We start from the raw sequence: 21,821 nt of genomic DNA on the forward strand, positions 1-21,821 counted from the left end.
TGCTAGAAGATACTGTACTTATTTAGCTACAAACCCTGCAAGCTACTACAATGACCTGCCTAGAATATATGCCCACCAGTGCAACAGTGCAATCCAATCATGATTGGATTTAAGTCCAATTTATGAGATCAAAACTGCACTGATATTGTTAATGAGGTCAAGACCCTGAAACTAGACAGATATCTAAGGTCCAAACTCATGAAGGTTATAGGTCAAAGAGAAAACCCAATGCTAATATTCTGCAATGAGCGTAACGATAAAATGACTCTTAATAACATGTTCCTATATACATTAATCAGAGCATCACTCAACCCTAAACAGAGACAATGTTTTTTTGAAGTAGATGGCAATTAACACAGAAACGTACAGGTAGACAATATACAGAGGGGGAGAGATTTTGGAGTGCTCAGTCCTGAATGGGATGCCTTTGTTATACCCATTCCTTAAAGGCTCTGCAATCTATGCAGAAGAAGACAATAAATAAACTAAACAAACAAACAAACAAACAAACAAATAAATAAATAAAGATTATAAGAACCAGAAGTGATGGGTAATTTTAAGGAAACAGCACTTTGCAGATACAACAGGGCAGAAACACAAATGAACTCACCTAGATTATAATAGCATGCTTTATGCCTATACAAGTTCAATCTCAACAAAAACCCAGCATGGAAGAATGAAAGTGGGCACAAAGTCCTAGCCAAGAAGGTATTTGTGAATGATAGCTGCTAGGAGAGAGATCCGTTTTATTTAATGAAGTGACACTGGCATATGAGCCATATTCCAAGGCAGTCTTCATGCTTAAGAGTAGTTATGTAGGCTTAGATTCTTCTCACCAAACCTACTTTATTTATTTAGGGTTCTTAAACAACTTTACCTCCCTTCCAAAACCCCGACCATAGATAGGAGATTAGTAGGGAAAAGGGTTGTAGACCTCTTTTACTTACTTCCTGTTGATTAGGATTGATGAGTCTTTAGGGGATTACCAACTCAGTTGTCAGGATACCAGAAGTCCAGTCCAAAGGCAAACATCAAGCAGCAACACAACTCAACAAAAGTCAGTGAAAGCCACAAGACTCAGTTGGATTGCCCCAAAAAGTTCTCTGGAACGTTTCTCTCTGCGAAGTCAATTGTCAAAGCATGAAGATCAGCACAGTGATATTGTTCCAATAAAGCAAAGCCTCACTGTTCATGGGCCTCTATGTATTTCCTTTCCTCAAAGTCTACCCACATATGTTCTCAGCTGGCCAAAGCCATGCCCCTTGAACAAGATAGCTCACAGCAAAACATCACATGCCCAGCTTGCAGCAAAACATCATATGACAAAACTGAGTTTTCAAAGAAACCGGAAACTTCCACTTCATATTTGGCCAATATAATTCAGATTATATGTTATATACTATTTTTTTTCTGCATAACTGAGGAAAAACAAGAAATTAGATTGCTGAGGGGACATTGTAGGAGTTGGAGGAAAGGAAAGAATATGATGAAAATATTCTGCATAAAATTCTCAAACAAATTAAAAACTGAAATTTTAAAATAAAAAGAGTCAGAGATTCAGATAAATCTATCGTTTAAAAATTCTAGATTAATAGTCCTTTAAAAACTTTTTTTAAATTAGGTTTTTTTTAATGAAGTGTTTTCACCTGACACTTCCTAATTTCCTCTTTTGGATGAGTGTGGGCATATCTTCAAAGTATTACCTTCAAAGCTATCATCTTTATATTCAGGCCAATGTGCTCCATTCTTCTCACCAGTTAAGCTGGATTTGACTGATTGTGCAAATGAAGTTTATATTCTCAAACAACCCTAACAAACAAATTCAGAGCATGTGAAAATCCCTCTTTGTCAAAATTAATTAGTTTGTGGAAATTGCTTTATTGTGTCATTTGAAGTTGGTTTGCATTCAAGTCATTGTTCTCAAAACAGAAAAAAAATGTGATTATCTGAAGAAAAAGTCTAAACAAGATATCCTTAAGCTCCAAATCATGTATATTGCAATATTCAAGACAGTTTATAACTTCTTTTCCCACTGTGGGAATAGCCTATATGGTTTATTGCAAGCCATCAAAAACAGAGGTCTCAACAATTACAATATGGTGTTTCTCTAGTTCTCAAAACCTAGCTTAAGCTGTTAGGCTGCAAATACATATATAAATAAATAAAAGCCAAAATAAAAACAAAATATATTTTGGAGGTGTTGACGTACACCAATCTTTCCTAATTCTGTCAAATTGTTGCTTCTGTTCTGTTTCAAGCAGACTTAGAAAATACTTTACCTAAAATACAAGGACTTTCCATACCGGCAAAGTAATAACATCCTCTGCCATCAAGAGTCTTGCTTACATTTCTAACAGGTGCCCGGTTACGCTCAGGCAGTAAAGACATTAGCATGCACGGGGCAGAAAAGCTTTCCTGTGTTTCCGAATTTTCCTTGAAGACATTGGGTTGCCATCTCTAGCCCAATTTATAAACAGCCTTGGAGAACATCAAAGGCTATTTCATTACAACCTGCTGAGCTCTGATTACACACCTCAAAAGTAAATTGTTACCCCAGTGAAAACTCTTCTGAAAGTTAAATCAAACACAACTAAAAATATCCAAATGTTTTCTTTAAAACTCAGATGCTGTACATGAGGATGTATTTAATTTTTTTTTTCTAATTTTTGGATGATTCATCTTATAAGCATCCCAGCATCCCATTATTTCTTTGGCAGCATTTATCTCCTCTCAGCTGCCCTTTGTGTGTGTATAAAGCCACGTATGCTCTTCTCTTTGACATAAGAAGTACTGAACATGTAAACAACATAACCATCTCATTATGTTTAAAACACATCGCATTACTAACTTCTGTGTAGATAAATTGTTTTTCAATATAAGATAGCCAGATCATATCATTTGCAAAATAAGCCACTTAGCATGGCATATGATGCAGGCAGGCACACACACACACACACACACACACACACACACACACACACACACAGAAAGAGAGAGAGTGAGAGGGGGAGAGAGAGAGAGAGAGAGACAAGAGAAAAGGAGGGAGGAGGGAAAGCATGATGGTATAGATATATTCTTAATGCCTTAGACGTCCACACATTTGAGATCTTGCTAGACTATATAGCAAGAATGTAACCCAAACAATCATAAAACAGTTATAAGGCAACGAAGTTCGTATAATCTGCCAAGCAGTACGTGTTAACTAAAACCTCTTAAACAGAACTCCAAAGCACCTGTGTTGACTGTTGCCTACTTTCTTACTTCTGTGGAAACACACCTGTAAGAATAAGAGACTGTCTACTGGGAATCCACAAAATCCTTTTACATATTGTTCTTAATGATATAGGTAACACAATTATTTGGGAAAGAGTCTAAAAATCTAAAATGTGTCAAGAGAACACACCTCTGCCATCAGTTTATTTCAAATGATTCCAATCATATACCGGAGGTTCAGTCTGTGTAAATACTCTGCTTAGTCCAGCCTCAGTCTCAGCCATTCTGCACCTTTGGTCGTGTTTTGACACATTTCATCCTGTTTTCTCAAAGTTCTTTGTTCTCTCACTTGTGACTTAATAGCATTGTTTCTATGCTTGAATCATGACAACTACATGAAACATTGCAGTGATGAATTATGTGACTGCTTCTGCAGTAGACATGAACTTCTGAAGGGTAGGGCCATACTATGTAATTCATCTAGTACTCAAACTGCTCCTGGTACACACCTTATACCTGTTACCAATAATTATTAAATAATCAATTACTCTTACCCCAGATCTTCTTTCTCAGAGTGGCCCTAGAGAACTATCAGTATCTAAAACCATGATAGTCTTGACCAAAATGTATATATTTAAAATGTGCCTTTTAAATGAACAAGTTAAAACATGTATGAAAATACAAGTGAACACAAGAGAAAACAGATGAATTGTTGCTTATTAAGTGGAAACACATGCTAATTGATGTAGAATACTTACTCCTAAGTGATTATTTAATAGAAATTAAATTTTATCTTATACAAAACATGTACACTAATGAGGAAAGGTTTTGTATAATCTCCAAAAGTTGGAGACAACCCAAATGTACTCTGAGTGCTTGAAAAAACAAACTGTTGTATATTCATTCTTTTAGATTTTGTTGACTAAATGAAGCTTGTCTCAAATGACTACATTTTTTATTTCATTTCATTTATCTAACTATATTCAATGTCTACTGTTACATAACATACATTCATGCACTTAGCAGCTTAAAATGACAGACATTTATTAGCTCTGATGTCTATATTCAAAGGATAGGGCAGACTCAATTGACTCCTCATTTAAAGTCTCAGAAGGTCAAACTCTCAAAACTCCAAGAGACACTTTGTTCCGTGTCATCAGCTATTTTTGAACTGTAGCCTCTTCTCTTCTACTTTGCCTAATTACAAGTTAATGGCATAAATCTTGAAGCCATAGTTAATAATCTTGCTGTTTGGTCCCCAGGTCTAAATTGAGCCTCACACTACTGTAAAAATATATCTCAAATTCAGAAAAGGGAAAACTTATTCACTGCTGAGAGTGAAACTGGTACAGCAACTATGAAAGTCACTGTGGAGGTTCCTTCAAAGGTTAGAAATAGATTTACCACATGAACCAGCTACCACACTCTCGGCTACATACCCAAAGCTTTTATACAGAGACACATGCTCATCTGTTTTTCCTGTTCTTCTATTCACAATAAACAGAAATTGGAAAGAACCTGAAAGTCTGTCACCTGATGGGTGCATAATGAAAATGTAGCAATTTACATAATGGGATATTATTCAGCTGTAAAGAAAAACAAAATTATGAAATTTGCAGGTAAATGGATGGTACTGGAAACAATCATCCAGAGAGAGAGACTTCCCAGACTCAAGAAGACAATTTTCACATCCTCTTATATGCGGATGCTAATTTTGAATCTTTAGGTATGTATATTTCATTTAAAATACCCATTGAGATTAGGAAACCCTAAGGGGTTATGGAAGTGATAAAATATTGTGACATACATGGGGAAAGAGGGACAATAGAAGAGAAAGGATTAAATGAGTTGGGGAATTCAAGGGTCAGGGAAGAGGTAGGATTAAACAAAGGGAAGACTAAATACTAAAGGCCTTTTGAGAAAGTCACATGAAAACTTACTATATAAAAGAGTTTAGACTGTTGGTTTCACTCCAGAACTTGGTATAAGACTCTATTGCTGAAGGTACCACAAACTTGAGTCAAAGAACGTGAGAAATCATGGTGGTATTCACCTGGAAGCTTTAGCCCTATTGTCCAGCTTTTATTGTGCTAGAAGTTACTTTGCATGACACCAGAGGGAAAAAAAAATAACCGTCAATCTCACCTAGTCATGAACCCTGCAAGCTACAATAACAACATAACCAAGATATGCCCACTGGAGCAATACTGGAAATAAAATTACGGGAATGACCCACTTCTCAAGATGGAACTTAAACCTGGTATCATTTTAGCATGTAAGATCCTGTGCCTTGATAGAGCCAAGACCCCAGGTAAAAACCCACTTCTCCTTATTTTGCTAAATGAACATTACTAATCTGACTTCTAACGACTTTTCGCTAGAACCATAGATTAGAGCAATTCTCCATGTTCATGGGAGAAGTTTCTTCTTGCAGTAGTTGATGACTAACATGGAGACTCAGAGCTGGTCAACACATACAGAGAAAGAGACTTCAGAGTGCTCAACCTTAAGTTGGATATCTGTTTTACATTTCTGCGCGAAAGGCTTCGGGATCCGTGCAGGAGAGGCAATGGAGAGATTATAAGACCCAGAAGATATGCATGACTATAACGAAACAGGTTTTTTCCCAGATGCAGTGGAGTGGTCGTGCAACATGAACAAGGGCTGCGCAAGCTAAAGCTACTCAAAATCCCAGCAGAGAGTGAGGAGGTACAAATACCCTCTGAGCAGCAAGTGGCAGGGGTTTAGAAAGGACAAGCTGGCTGTCTCCAAGAGGATGACCACACACCCAAAAGTACTTGTCTCGCACAAATTGAACTTAAGGAAGAGAGGAGAGAGAAAAAGAGAAAGGGAAGTGTTGGGTGGTAGGAGGGAAGAGAGGGGCACAGAGGAACATGGTAAGGGACATAATTGGACTTGAACAAAGTAGAAAGATATATATGTTTGAAGCTGCCTCGAGGGGGCTCATTAGTTCTTGTGTTAATTGAAGAACAATTTTTAAAGACGTAGCCCCTTGATTAAAGGAAAAATGTTCACTACGTAATGTGCAAAGTGGACTAAATTGTCAAGAACCAACAAAAAAGAGGAGGGGCATTACAGAAAATGTCTTGGCCAAATTAAGAATAAATGAAAAAATAAATAGGTAGATAGAGAAATGGATAAAAAATAAATAAAGGCTGTCAAGTTAGTATACACCTATAATACTAACATTTAGTGGACGAGATGGAAGGTTCAGGAATTCATGGTTTTTATTCTTGGCAACACAGATGAATTGTAGGGCCAGCAGTGGCTACATTCATGAAACCCTATTTCATAGCAAATAAAGAAAAGAAATAAAGAGAGATAGTGGAAAGGAGGAATGAAGGAAGAGAGAGAGATTGTTTGACATTGTATTTCTGAATATAGGGTCTGTTTCTCCCCCCTCCCCCCCCCCCACAGGAAAGCTACGGGGAATGTAAAGAAACCACTTAATGTTAGTTTATAGCCATCTCCTAGAATATGGTACCTTTAACTTTGATCTTAGAAATCAAAGGTGAGAGGCTGAAGAAAATGGCTCAGCAGTTATGAGTACTTGTTCTAGTAGAGGTCCCAGGTTCAATTTCCAGAATCGACGCTGTGACTCACAACTGTCTGCAACTCCAATTCCAGGTTATCTGACACATTCATCCTGCTTACACAGGCACCAAGCATTCACGTGGTATGCATACACTCATCATGTCAAAATTACACATATACAATTAAAATAAAATATCTCTATAAATTTTAAAGGAACCAAAAGCTATGATAAGTGGTGTGTGAATAGCTTGAGGGCAGGGAGATCAGGCAGGCATGGTGTTACAACTATAGATCAAGTGTGGACCGTATGAGAAAAGCAGCAGCCAAGCCAGCCAGCAAAGGAAATCAGCAAAAGGGATTCCTGGAATGTTTAATAGTGTCATCTGTGAGGTCTGTGTGAGGAGCTGTACCATACACTGAGGACTAAGGTTGCAAGAAGTTAGCCAAAGCCTCATTCAGCACATGAGATCACCATATTTGGAAGGCTATGCAGGCTCTTCTCCAAATAATACAGGAAAAACATCTGGCAAAATCAGAACAAGAATTTTGGTGCTTTTAATGGTATGGCCCCCTTTAGGCTCATATTTTTAAATACTTGATTCCCCAGTTGGTGGAGCTGTTTGGGGAAATTTAGGAGGCGTGGCTTTGACGGAGGAAGTGCTTCACTGGGGGTGAGATTTGAATTTTTTTTTTAATGATTTGAATTTAAAGCCTCGATCCACATTGATTTCTCTCTGTCTGCTTCTTGCGTGCATTTGAAGATGTGAGTTCTCAGCTTTCCATTCCTGACACCCTGCCTGCTGGTTGCTGCCATGTCTCCCTGCCAGGGTGGCCTCTTACTCTACTGGAAGAATGCGTCTGAATACACCCGTCTTCAGAATACACCCTTGCCTCAGCCAAGGTATAATTGATTTTTCTGACTTCTCACTATTCTCATTCTGCTTATGAGAGAATTAGAATATTGGAAGAAGACGAAGGTACTTGTGGTGGGAAGGGGGTTGATGAGAAACAAAATAGAGCAGGCCGTTTCCTCAAAATTGCAACAGCGCTTCCTAGGAAGGAGGCTCACAAAACCAAAGAAATTAACGGAAACTTTCAAGGCCCAGAACATTCCTGAAACTTACACACTTAAGAAGGTTAGATGATTCTTAAGGCCTCTCTTCAAGGCCATAAAAGCAATGAAGAACTTGCTGGGAAGAAGAGAGAAGTCAGTTCACAAAGCTGCCATGAGCTTTTCAGAGAGCTTCCTGGAGCATCACTCATTCGAAGCTGGGATCTTCGTGTGTGTTTCTGTTTTTCTTATGAGGCAGTTGATTGTAAGTCATTCATAGTCCTGTAAGTGACCCCTCACTCATTTTTTTGTTAATGACCCTAGTAAATTCTCTGACTCATTATGCTAAGCTTGGCTGGAACTGTATATTTGGTCTGTCATTGCTGTCCTACCAGAGGTGAATAAATGTTCCTTCAAGTCTCCCTAGCAAAAGGCTCACAGCAGCATCCATGCCCTTCCTCCTGCCTCATGCCCAAATCAGGACATGAGGGAAAAGAAGAAAAACTTTGATTTTTAGGTGAAATTCAATTTAGTTTTAATTTTTAGCCTGGACAGGACAATTGCATACTACTTCTGTGAACTCATTTCTATCAAATTAACTGCAGAATGCATATCAGAGAGTGGCTTGAGAAAGTTACAGTACTCTCTTCAGAGTTTATTCAACAAACAGAAAAAAACAAACCTTGGAGATGGGTCTGGAACACGATGGAGAAAGCAGGGAAAAGAGACGCAGCCAGTCCCGGAACCCTGTTGTTTTTTCCTCTTCATGGTGTCACTTATATTTCTGGAGATGACGGTGCAATCACACAGAAGAGGACACTCATTCACATCCCTCTAAATTGTAATTTGTCTTCTCACCTTTCTCTAGAACACATTTGCTAATCGTTATGCTTTCTTAATGAAGAATTTAAGGAGGATAAAAAAGGTCTTGAATACAGAGAATCGTATGTAGGGAAACAGTAATCACTACCTGGAGAGAGTGATGCTGGTGTTTACATTACCTAACAGGGGAGCAGAATCACATAAAAACAACCAAATTCAAAAACAGTGCCTGAGTTGTTTGAAATAGCCGCGTATTACTTTTCCCCCAAGAAGCGGATGATTGAAAACATAGAATACTACTGTTGTATGATCTTGCATGCTTCATTTCATTGATATTTATTTTAACTCCTTTATCTACCTATTGTTTTTCCATTTCCTAAGACCATGCTCCTGTGGCACATGGAAGAGGCTGGATAGTATTCACATCTTGCTGATTTGGGTGGGTGAGGAAAGTTTAACACTAACAGAAACAGTTGAGAATGGGTAAGACATGGCTGTAGAGATGGCTCGGCCATTAAAGGCTAGGCTTGCGAGCCAAAATACAAGAGAATAAGTAAGTCATTTGATGAAGGCTCACCCCTTTCTTTTTCTTAATTTTTTTTAATTAATTACACTTTATTCACTTTGTATCCCCCCTGTAGCTCCCTCCTTTCTCCCCTCCCAATCTCTCCCTTCTTCCCCCTTCTCTATGCATGCCCCTCCCCAAGTCTACTGATAGGGGAGGTTTTCTTTTCCTTCCTTTTGATCCTAGTCTATTAGGTCTCATCAGGAGTGATCTGAGCACAGGGTCTTTCCTGAGACTGATACTCCAACCAAGTACCATGCATGGAGACAACCTAGAACCCCTACACAGATGTAGCCCATGGCAATTCAGTGTTCAAGTGGTTCCATAGTAATGGGAACAGGGACTGTTTTTTGACATGAATTGATTGGCCTGCTCTTTGATCACCTCCCTGTGAGGAGGGAGCAGCCTTACCAGGCCACAGAGGAAGACAATACAGCAAAAGTTTCTTAATGTCCTTAAAACTGAAAAACAAGTAATTCATTCCATGATGAAAAGTGTTTTGTTTTGTTTTTAACATTTTATAGTGTGTAAAAGCTAATCAGGAAACAGATATTTGGACTGCACACATCTCAACTATAAATTGTGTTCATTTAGCTGTCTTATGGCCAGGCATCATGTTTTGTATTTTCTTATGGCAGTCACTGGAACTCCTTTTATCACACAGATAGTTTCTGAATAATTCCTATACTGTAAGCATTGTGATATTTTGATGTATATTCATTTATGCACTAGGCCTGACAGTAAACAAACTATGGGTCAGAAAAGAGTATTTTATTTTTATAATTTTGTTTTCTATTGTAGTACAAAAATGTTATTGCCTTTGGACATTGAAGATTCTGCAATCCAATTTCAGGTCATCCTACATCTCCTACGATCTAGCTATTGTTAATGAAATAATTCTAGGACAATAAAGTGACTTAATGATTTAGTTATGGATTATTAATGACTGTCTAAGAAAGAACTTGAGTTTCCTGTTTCTTAAAAAATCCAGTTGAGTACAATTGAGTATACAATTGAGTCTAACATTCTAATATCACACAAAGTACCAATTCTTGATCTATATTGTTTGAAATTTGACCTGAGGGAGCTATCAGTAACAAAATAAAAAGCAAGGCTAACATTGCAACAATGAGAGAATATGAACTACTATGGTACCTTTTTGTATGGGGATCTATTTGTTCTACATATACTTACAGTTGAATTATTTAAATGTGTCCAATCCTCTTTTGAATAAACATTTTCCCCTATGCAAGGGAATCATTGTATCCATAAAGCACCTGAAACTGTGACATTGTAAGTTTTTTAAAAAAGTGTTTAATATGAAACAATGGCAACTCGTGATAAAGGAGGGACTGGAAGGTCACTTCGGTGTTTGTAACATCATAACTTGCTGCCTCATTTGCCTTATGCTTTAGAGACTAGCACTCAACTTTCCTTAGAAAGACATGCAGAACACAACTAGTTTTGAACATAAAACCCAACATGCTATAATCCCAGCACACCAGAGGCTGAGGCAGGATGATCAGAAAGTCAAAGTCATCCTCAGCTCCATAACGATTACAAGGCTAGATAAAACAGGTTCACCTAATAATAAACTATATATGCGCTAAACCTTAAAGAGGAAGATGGGATTTGAAAAGTGTGATAGAATATTGCATCAGATTCTGTGGTTCTCAACAAGTGGGTGGTGACCCAAAAATGACCCTTTCACATGGTTCTCATATTAGATATCCTGCATATCAAATATTTATATTATGATTCATAAGAGTAGCAAAAATTACAGTTATGAAGCAGCAGTGATAATAATTTTATGGTTGGGGTCACCACAATACAAGAAACTGTATTATTAAACTGAAGGTCACAGCGGTAGGAAGGATGAGAACTACTGCATCCGAAGTTCTTTGGGTCTCAACTTGTAAACACAGGAGGCTCAACCTATGGAAAGGTAAACTTTTCTTTCACAGCTACAATTTTTTTTGAAGGAATGAATATCATCAAACATCATGCAGTTCAAGGGACCACATGATGATTTTCTCCTATGAAGAAAAAATTCTCTCCTATGGAGAGAAAATTGAGTACTAAACTTGAGACAAATAAGATATTTCTACTCTTATAGGTAGAAGAATATTAAAGAATCTTCAATTCAATCCTGAGGCATTCACAGCTTTTTAAATAGTGTTGTAACAATAGATATTAATCTTAGTCTTAGATGCAGAGGTTCATGTTCATATGTTTAAAGCCAGTGTCAGTCAAATGATCAAATAAGAAAAAAAAAACTAGAACAGACAAAACACACAGTGGAGGGAAGAGACTAAGAAAAAAAAATCAGAAAGAATAAAATTGTCAAAAGATTCAGCTCCAAAATCAAAGAAAACCCCTACCCAACCCCCACACCTTCTAAGAAGATTTCACTTTATCTAAAGAGTGAGGCAAATGCTCTTAGATCTAAGGGTTGCTGGTTCAAATCTCAGCAGGAGCAGATTTCTCACCAACTAAAAAGGCACTCTCTCCATTAAAGGAACTGACTTAATACAGTTGCATGGACCATTACTGTGCAGAATGGGGATTCACAAACTATTTTCTAAATGGGGTCTTTTTGTGCATGTACAGTAATTTATATAGAAGCCTTTTATAAATAAAAAAGAAAAACTGAGGGAGAAAGTCTAAGAACCCATGATTTGAGCCTTTAATGACTATTGGTATATTAGAGAGACCCATCTGCTGTAATACAGTGGATCAGACATTCTTGGCAATGGTTTGAAAAAGCATGCTAAAGATAAAAGCTTAATATTTTTGCAGAGCTCAAATGTCCATGAAAGTATTAACAAAATGGCTCATGAAGTTTTGGTCTCAATATTGGACCTTAAAATGGATAATCTTCATGAATCTCCATTTAAACAGGAAGAAACACCACAATTCATCACCAAGACACTCTTTTGCCTTAAACTTTCACAAGAAGATTTTATTACATAAATTTTTATATGATACTGTAATTGTACAGCCAAGAGTCTTTTTTTAAAGGTAAAGAACAGTATGTGATAAACGTTAAATCCATCTTAAAAATTATTCTGTAGAAACTGCTAGAATTCTACTTCTCCATAAATTTGTATTTAAAGAGTTGGCCTTTATTTTGGCTCAATGTGTTTATGGTAATGTATATTTCATTCACTGGAGGAATAACCAGGAATGGAAAAGTAATGAATTTTGGAAATAACTTCTCATTTACCCATTTCAAAATATTTCAAGGACCTAATCAAGGCTTTTTAAATGGCTGTAAATATGGAAGAGACTAATAAACAATGATGACTATAGTGAACTTTCAGTTTTGAAATTTATTTCAAGCAAGATATAAATCTGTATAGTGGGTCAATGTTTCACATACCAACTTTTTAATAGGGCAATTTGAGACCAGTGACTTATGGCAATTCCAAAAGCTTTTTCAGGTTTCTTATCACTAATATATTAATTACAAGTGGTAAACTTGAAATAATATGTTAAAGCTCAAATTGGTTTGAAGAAAAATTATATGTGGAGTTATTGTTAGTTGTTGAATAATTATAACACCTGTTTGAAAGCAAAGTGGATCTCAAAGTTCAAAGAATGACCAGAGAGAAGGTGGTGTCTGAGCCCAGCCTCCTAGTTCTTCTCCTTATCTTGTCGTCTGTCAGAAGCTAGCAATCAGTTCAGGAAAGTTGTACCAGTAGTTCAAGCAGTGAGGACCTCCTCACTGCATGTCTTGAAGAAATGACTGATCCTTACACAGCATTTAAAATCAAAATACCCTCGTAAAAACTCAACAGGGGGATCAGCAAGATTGTTCACTGGGTAAAGGTATCTGTCAACCAGACTGAAAACGTGAGTTTATTATGTCCTGGGAATGACATGGAGGAAGAAGAGAACCAATTCCCCAAAGTTGTCCTTTGAGCTCTATGTGTCTGCAAGGAGCAAGTGCAAGCAATCACCCCCTCTAGCATGAAATTAACAAGTATAAATTACTGTTTAAAAGTGCAAGATAGCCTTAATTTATTGTATCAATAAAAGCAACATAGGTTTAAAGGATAAAATGTATGTTACTGGGTTCCTGATGTTAGGCAATAACCATAGATATCATTCTCAGACAAGACACCATACATGATGGTTTTCTAAGAGTTTGGTAAAATAGAAGGCTTCATCTGCATGAAAACTGCTTCTTAACCAACTTCTACTGGTAACACATTTAGTAATTCAAGCATGTATACACATCTACTCCACAAACACACTTGTATACAGACACATGGACACTCATGTACACACAGCAAAACTTTGGAGTTTGGGGGAAGTAAGACTGAGATATAATAGAGGGAGGATATCACAGTAGCATAAAGCCAATCATTATGGATTTGACATGCCAAAACTCCAACCATGACATTAAGGAAAAAAAGGAGACTCATAGTCAAATGTCAATAAATATAAAATAAATCAATGATTGTAATAATTAGACCTAATAAAAATAAGGTAAGTGCTACAAGATGACAGAAGAAACTGTTTCAGTAATAAACAAAACTATAAAATCTAGTTAATAATCCACGTTTAATTAAAGTGAAGTGAGGTTCAGAATGTTACAAGTAAAGATGAGTATGTGAGAACATGTAATGTTTGTCTTTCTGGATCTGTGTCCAAGTGATGACAATTAGCACATTTTTTTCCAGCTCCATCCATTTACCTGAACCTTTTATAATTTTATTTTTCCTTGTAGCAGAATAAACCTCCGTTGTACATAGGTGCTATATGTCATTATCTATTCAGTTGATCCATACCTAGCCTTTCTCTGCGTTCCAACTATTTGTGAATAGAGCAGTTTTGGACATAGGTGAACATATGTTTCTATCATAGGAAACAGTCTTTGCACATTTAATTTTGGAGTACCCAAAGAATCCAGAAAACTATAAATGGACCAGTATTAGGGAGAGAAAAGGAAGATCCTAAGGGAGACATAAGAGTAGAGCACATGTGACATGAACGGGGAAGGGAGGAATAAAGGCAAGGAGGTTTAATCAGGGCGATGGATGGGAGGGCAAGAAAGAGGAGAGACTTGGGAGAGGAATACCAAGAAGGTTTGGAAAAAAAATATGTGGAAAGCTACTATTTTATAAGAGAGATTATACATGCATATAAATCTCCCACATAAAAGGGTTATTTATCATCATAAATAGTTATTTATTAGAGAATATTTAGTTATAGTTTGAGATTTTTGCGTACCATGGTAGCTCAGTCTCCAAGTGGATTCCCTAGTAACGGGAATAGGGACTGCCTCTGACATGAATTCAGTGGCTGGCTCTTTGATCACCTCCCCCTGGAGGGGGAGCAGCCTTACCAGGCCACAGAGGAAGACAATGCAGCAAGTCCTGATGAGACCTGATAGGCTAGGGTCAGATGGAAGGGGAGGAGGACCTTCCCTCTCAGTGGACTTGAAGAGGGACATGGGAGGAAATAAGGAAGTTAGGGTGAGATTGGGAGGGGATGAGGGATGGGGCTACAGCTGGGTTACAAAGTGAATAAACTGTAATTAATATAAAAATTAAAATTTAAATTAAAAAAGAATTTTTGGTTTTATAAAACTTATACATCAAGTAGAAAGCATCCAGAGTAGAAAAAGTTGGGGAAAACTGTTCAACTAGCTATAAAAGGTCTGAAAATGTAAATTGTTTTTCTCATTAAAAATATATCTATTTACTTAGTATATATGTGTGTGTACACTTGCCAAGGCATGAATTGGAGGTCACGTGACCACTTGTAAGAGCTCGTTGTGTCCTTCTACTCTGTGCAGCCCAGGTATCAACAAAGGTGGTCAAGTTTTGTGGCAAGTACCTTTAACTACTGAGCCTATATCACTGGTTCAAGAGTTCTTTTCATGAAAAAAATATTAATACAGAGAAGGGAGAAAATTCAGGAAGGCAAAAATTCAGGAAAATTCAGAGAAGCAGAAAATCCAGGACATAAATGAACAACTGTTATGTGTGTCAAAGGAGACAGGAGAAAGAATCTCTGCACATTGGTTCAGATTCTAGGGAAATCTTACTCATCTCTATCAAGCATTAAAGTTCCATTAGGTAGTTTATCAAGTTTATCTACTACTTATGTATTTATGTACATAATTTAAATAATTTTTCCATTTCCAGGGATTGGCTTCATGGCTCCTTCTTGCTTGTCAAGCACTCTGACCTTGAGCTATAGTCTTTAGCTGTTGTAATTATTTTATATATGTTATTAAGTATTGAATTAATAAAAAATGTTAATAATTTGTGTGAGATTTACTAAAGGAATCATGAGATCAAGAGAAATAATTGTTTTCTGAGACAATCCTATTTTCTAAAATGATACTTGTCTTCATCAAAAGAATATTGAAATTGGTTGAGAACAATGCTTTAAGATAATAACTTGTAATCCTTAGTCGTAGTGCAAAAACATAGCTGTTTTTGAGCTTCCCTGAGCCTTGTACTGTATAAAGGAGATAATAAACATTTCACAAAATTAATACAAAAATTAGTTGACCTAACAATAAAACAAAATAAAACTGTATAATATTTTATATATTTTAAAATTACTTTGACTTTATAAATTAACTTTTTGGTGCAGTACATTGGAAAAAAAACAACAATCCTGTATTTGTCTTACATTCAGTCATTTATATTCAAGTTTTTGTAGTATAGAAAAATGCCTGGCAGTGAACTTCTCAAGTGCTTAAAGTCACTTGACCTTTAGCCTCCTGCTTTAAAAATCCCTCAAGAGATATGTTAAATGGCCCAGAAATATATTGCCTGTCATGTCTTATTGCTTAATTAATGGCCAAGTAAAATGGCCTATATGACTGCCCTGAAGTAATTGTGAACTGATCTACTCAAAAAAAATGAATGTCCTTGATTGCAACAGCACTGTCATAGCAGGTTAGCTGCTTATAACTTACTACAATCCTTAAAAGAGACAGAACATACAAGGACTGGTGAGTCTGGCATACAAACACTAGCTAAGCACATTAAAGAACACTGTTGCTCAGTGACACTGACATGATATTGCATGCCACTGTTTTTTTTTCCCAACACTGTGCTAGTACTCAGACAAAAATGCTGACTTTGTAATTTTTTTTTTTTTATTTTACACAAGCCATATTTGTGATAAAATTGGAAGCTGCTGAACTTTTGAATAACAATCATAATGGCTTGAAATTATTGCACTTAAAAATAACCTAGAGAGTGAGAAACATGCAGAGTGGCTGTTTGCTGGTTGGAAAAGAGGGCTAAAAAATCTCAAAATGAAGGAGAAACTGGTATCTTAAAGACCCCCTTCTAAAAGAAAGAACAATGTGAACAAGCTCAAGGTAAAATGGCAGCAAATAATTCTAGAGTTTTATAGTGAATATCAAATTCATAATTTAATATGAATGTTGACCTTCGTGGTGCCTAAAATAGGTAGGCATGAGTTCCAGCCTAATTAATCTCGCAAGTATATGGCCCTCTCTACTGATTATTTGTGATTGCACTCCTCTGGCCTCCTACCTACCTTGTACCTTTAATCTGTTTTTATTTTGCTTTTGTTTGTTTGTTTGTTTCTAGGAGACAAATATGCAGCGTCAAAGGGCACTGAAGAATAAAAATAGGGCAGAATTCTCTATGCAACTGAGGGGAAGAGAAACTGCTTGCTGGTTCTGCTAGGTCTTCACTCTTCAGTGAGCAAACATGGACATTCGTGTTTCCAAAGTTGGATTTCGGGGGGGTAATGGTGGCTTTATTCTGGGTTGGGCCAAAGATACTGTATAGAAGGAGAGTAGAATCAGGGTGACCAACAAAGATGCTGTGGTGGGTAACAGCGTCAAGGAGCCTGAGCTCTTATGAATGAACACTAGCCAATCGGAGGCACAGAAAAAGGAAGGAAAAAGTGAGAGATGATGCCTTACACTGATGGAGTATACAAACTCTTCATTACAGGCAGTGCCACCCTTCTCTTGCCTAGAGCTGTAGGTGATGCCTCCATTCACAATATTTTCTTCCTTGGATACAACGTCTTCATTGCCAGAGATGAGAAAACAAATTCTAGTAGAAGCAGACACACATATTTTACCATTATTTCAGAGAGAAAAAATATCATTGATTTACATGATGTCTTGATTTGCATATATCATTGATGTTACATATCATAAAAATATCATTGATTTACATATATCAAGGTAGAAGAGATGGCCCAACAAGTTAAGAGTACTTGTTACTCTTGTAGAGGACTCAGGATCAGTTTCCAGCACCCAAAATAATGGCTCCAGATGGATCTGATACCTGTGATCTCCAATAATACTGCCCCACACAAACACATAATTAAAAAGCAGCGATAATAAATCTTAGAGTAAGAAACTAGGTCATCTTGGCACATATTCAGAATAGCCAAGTTAGGAATGTTAGTATCTTCATAATTACTCAGTAGTTTGGGTTGTTTAGGGAAACCTTTACAAATTCCTTAACATCGTTAGTGTTTAATAACTGCAAATTTTAGCTCTAAGAACTCAAGTCTGTTTAAAGTGGTAAGTGTCCAGATGCATTCCTCAGTCAGAGAGCTGCCACCCCCCACCATGTGCTTTGGTGAGATAGAAGAGCAACACAAGAAAAGGAGATACTTGGCAAGTAAAAGACATGAGAAAATAAGACTCACAGGAAAGAGAAAGAAAAGAGGAAGCACACAGGAAAATGTAGTGTTACTCGGACATTAGAACACTGAGTCAAAATATCAGGTCTTGGAAATGGTGCATTAGAACAGCTTATAAATAAATCAACTGCTGATGTTTAAGACTGAAATCATATAAGAGACATCTATTTTGGACACCACACATTGCTAGGGTGAGGATTGCTTTTACGGTCTTGGCTTCTCAGCTGGGCCTCTTTCCAAGTCACCAAGTATAGTGTCATCCAGTTTGTAACCCAATGTTTCATCAACAGGCGACATGTTTTGTAGCTCCAGAAGACAGAAACCTTGGAAGTGACACAAACTCAAGGACTAAATAAATGGCTCAGTCCTAATTTAAACAAACAAACAAAGAAAAAAAAAAGACCTCCAAAAACATCAACTGCATTCTGTGTTAGTTATTAGTTATCTTTCAGCCTAAACCTATGGGTTTTTGAATCTTCCTTAAGTTGCTACAGCACTGAGACTTGAAATTTGAAGGATTTAAAATAAATAGAACTTTTGGATGAAGAAAAAAAAAAATCTCTGGGCTTTTTTTTTTCAGATCTGTAGAAGTAATAGGGGAAAGCACAAAAGGACCAAGAAAAGAACGATCTGGATCTTTGTCGGAGGAGTGATGAAACAGCGTTGCTTGGGTGAAAATTGGCCTGACCTTCACCCACATGAATCTTCTGCTGCCTCAGTGAGTCTTGCTTCTCTCTGATTAAGTAAAGATTGCCCCTTTCCCTGCCAGAAAAAGTCAAAGAACAAAAAAGGGGGTAAATCTTGACAACTATAAAGGTTTATTTTTTAATCACAGTTGGGCTCATCTAAGCCAGTCTCTAATCTTATTTTTAAGGCTTAAAAAAGCAAACGCCTTTTAAAAGAAATTCTTTGGATCATTTTTTTTTAATTTTTTTTTCAACCTCTAGTCTAGCTATCAACTCTTATTTTTTTTTTTTTTTAAGAAGTATAAAACCTTTCCTTGCTTGAAATGATAGTTTTTTTTCCCGTTTCTTTTAGACTTTCTTCTAAACCTTTACTGGGAGATTATGACAGGGAGAAAGATGCAAGGCCTCCTCAGCTGGCTAGAACATTACAAGCAGAATGAGGTTGGCAGAGTCCTGCCAACATTCCAAGGAAACTTGACGCTGTCCGCGGCACGGAGCCAGGGCTGTCAGTGGAAGGCTGAGCTTCATGGAACCCTGATATTAACTTACATAGTCTGCTTATTCATAGAGACCAGAGTTTTTCTGAGACACTACTGTCAAACAGCTCCCTGTGTGACTAATATTTTTAACAGCATGATATTTAAAATTTGACAAGGATATAATAATTCATTCTTCAGCTAGTCAACATGCTATGAGAGTAAGTCATATCTTCAAAGTATCTTTCAAAGGGGCTATTAAAAGTAGGTTAAAATTCCTCCCCTTCCAGTATATAATTTAAGTTTGACTTTTCCACTTCCACCACATAAAATTAAATTTTGACTTAAGAAAGAACAACTGAATATTAGATGGGAAAATAAGGAGAAAGACCAAATCTACTCATTCAAAGGAAACTATGATGTCTGTCTGCAATTAGCATAGACTTGTTCAGCCCTCTGAGAGTTTCATAACTCTGTTGTCCAGTATTTTCCTCTTAGGATTTGGATTGTATTTCTAATCGAAACAGAATTTAATGGAATGCAACTTCTTGTTATGATATATAGATGTGAAGTGGCATGGGAAAACAATTATCTACACATTTTCTGCCACAATTCTCCACTCCAGATCTCCTTGTACTGTGAACCGACTGTCCCAAGTAACTAGACATTTTCAAAATAAATTCTTTAAAATAAAATCTCCCTAAAGCTCCTATGAAAATGTAACCCCTTCTCTCTCTTTTGCCATTCTTTCACCCAAAGGGTACAATTTATTCACACAGTTACAAAGATATGATTTTGAAAGACTATAATCACTGAAGACTGTAAAACAATAAAAAGTAATATGATAAATCCCAATGAAAGTAAAATATGAATACTTAGAGAAAGCTCAGAGACATTTAATAAACAGCTATGTGATTCTACTGAGGCTTTCAAGAATCATAATAGTGCTGTGGACTATTTATAAAATATTTATGCAATATTTTTAATGTGTTGTTTTAGTTTATTTTTAATATGCACACACAGATACCTTTCTCTCTCCCTCAATTTCTCTCTCCCTCAATTTGTCTCTCCCTCTTTTTCTCTCTCTCTCTCACACACATACACACACACCTTTCACATGTACCAGTCAGTATAGATCAAATACTGTCGAGGAAATGAATGATCAACCCTAAACTTACACAATGATTTAGTATAACAAAGTAAAAATGAGAAACAAAAACGTGATATTTCTCTACCTCCATCTGTCTTACTTCACCCAGTGTGCTGATCTCCAATTGCATCCATCTTTCTTGCAGACAGCATTTCATTCTTCTTTGTGGCTGAATGGAACTCCATTGCATGTGTATTTCACATTTTCTTTATTTACTCATCTGGTGATGGACACCTAGGTTGATTTTATAATGACTGTTGTGAACAGAACTACAGTAATCTCATGCAACAGTTGACAAGATATTTTGACTTAGAGGCTTTGGGGTATGTATACCTGGAAGTGATAGCATTTGATCCTATAATTCTTGTTTTAGTTATTTTAGATATGTTTGTCTTTGCTTATGAGGTACATTTCTACAAGGCAACAAGTAGCTGTGGCCTATTTTTATGCATTCTAATCATCTGTGTATTTTGATGAGGATATATAGGTAATTAATATTTAGAGTTGTTGCTGAAGATACGTATAAAAACCTTTTATTTTGTTGTGAAATAGTTGTTGCTTTCTTAATATTTCTTTTCTGTACGGTTGCTCTAGAGGGGTGTTTCCTTTCTTGCAACCTTGTAGGTGTGTCTATTTTTCACCTCAGTGTGTCAGATCCCTTCTGTAATACTAGTTTAGTTAAGACTTCCTTTTGTTGATGTTTATCATGAAACTCTTTTCTTTTTCTTTCATTTAAGTGAGAAGGCTTAGCTGGCTATGGAAATATGGGTTGGCAGCTCTCATCTTTCAGAGCTGGAAATACATTGCTCTGTGTCCTCACAGCATTTAGGGCTTCTGGTGATAATTATGCTATGATCGTTGTGAGTTTGTTTTCATTTGTGTATTGCTGCTTCTCTCTTGTCCCTTTCAGTATTCTTTGCTTCAATTTTTTTTTTTAATCTCAAACTGCCCAGTCTACATCACAGTTACCTAAACAATTCAAATGAGGTAAATAGTATGTCCAAGATGTCCCTGGAGTTTCTAATCTCTTCAGCCACACCACAACCACTGCTTTCAAAAGACACACCAGCTGAGTTATATCCCTTCCTCAGACCCCACCAAATAAGAAGTTACCTTTCTCTATACAATCCTGATTGTATCTTTTTCTTTATATTTTCTGTGGTTTCATATTTCTTTTTTTTTATTTGGAAATAGATTCAGAAAAGAGCAGGTCTCCAAGAGAAGACAGCCAAACAGGACAAAGGAAGATACAATAAGGCAAGCTAAAACCCTCATATGCAAGCTGGACAAGGTAGCCCAATTGGAGGACAAGAATCCTAGGAACAGGCAAAAGAGTCAGAAACACACCCTTTCCCACTGTTTAGGAGTCCCACAAAAAATACCAAGCAAGCATTGATAACACACACAGAGAACCTGATACAGACCATGCAGGCTCCGTGGTTGTTTCGTCAGTCTCTGTGAACCCATATGAGCACTGCTTAGTTGATCCGAGGGCCCATATTTTCCTGGTGTCCTGCATTCCCTCTGACTTCTACAGCCTTTCCTTCCCTCTTCTGCTTGATTCCAGAGGAAGAAGGCCCTCTTAGGGGAGGAATCCGTTGGAGACCTCCAATTTAGACTCTCTCTGCATAAATGT

The sequence above is a fragment of the Psammomys obesus genome, unplaced genomic scaffold (genome assembly GCF_907164565.1).
Source record: "Psammomys obesus unplaced genomic scaffold, mPsaObe1.curated_primary_1811, whole genome shotgun sequence".
Taxonomy (NCBI): Eukaryota; Metazoa; Chordata; class Mammalia; order Rodentia; family Muridae; genus Psammomys; species Psammomys obesus.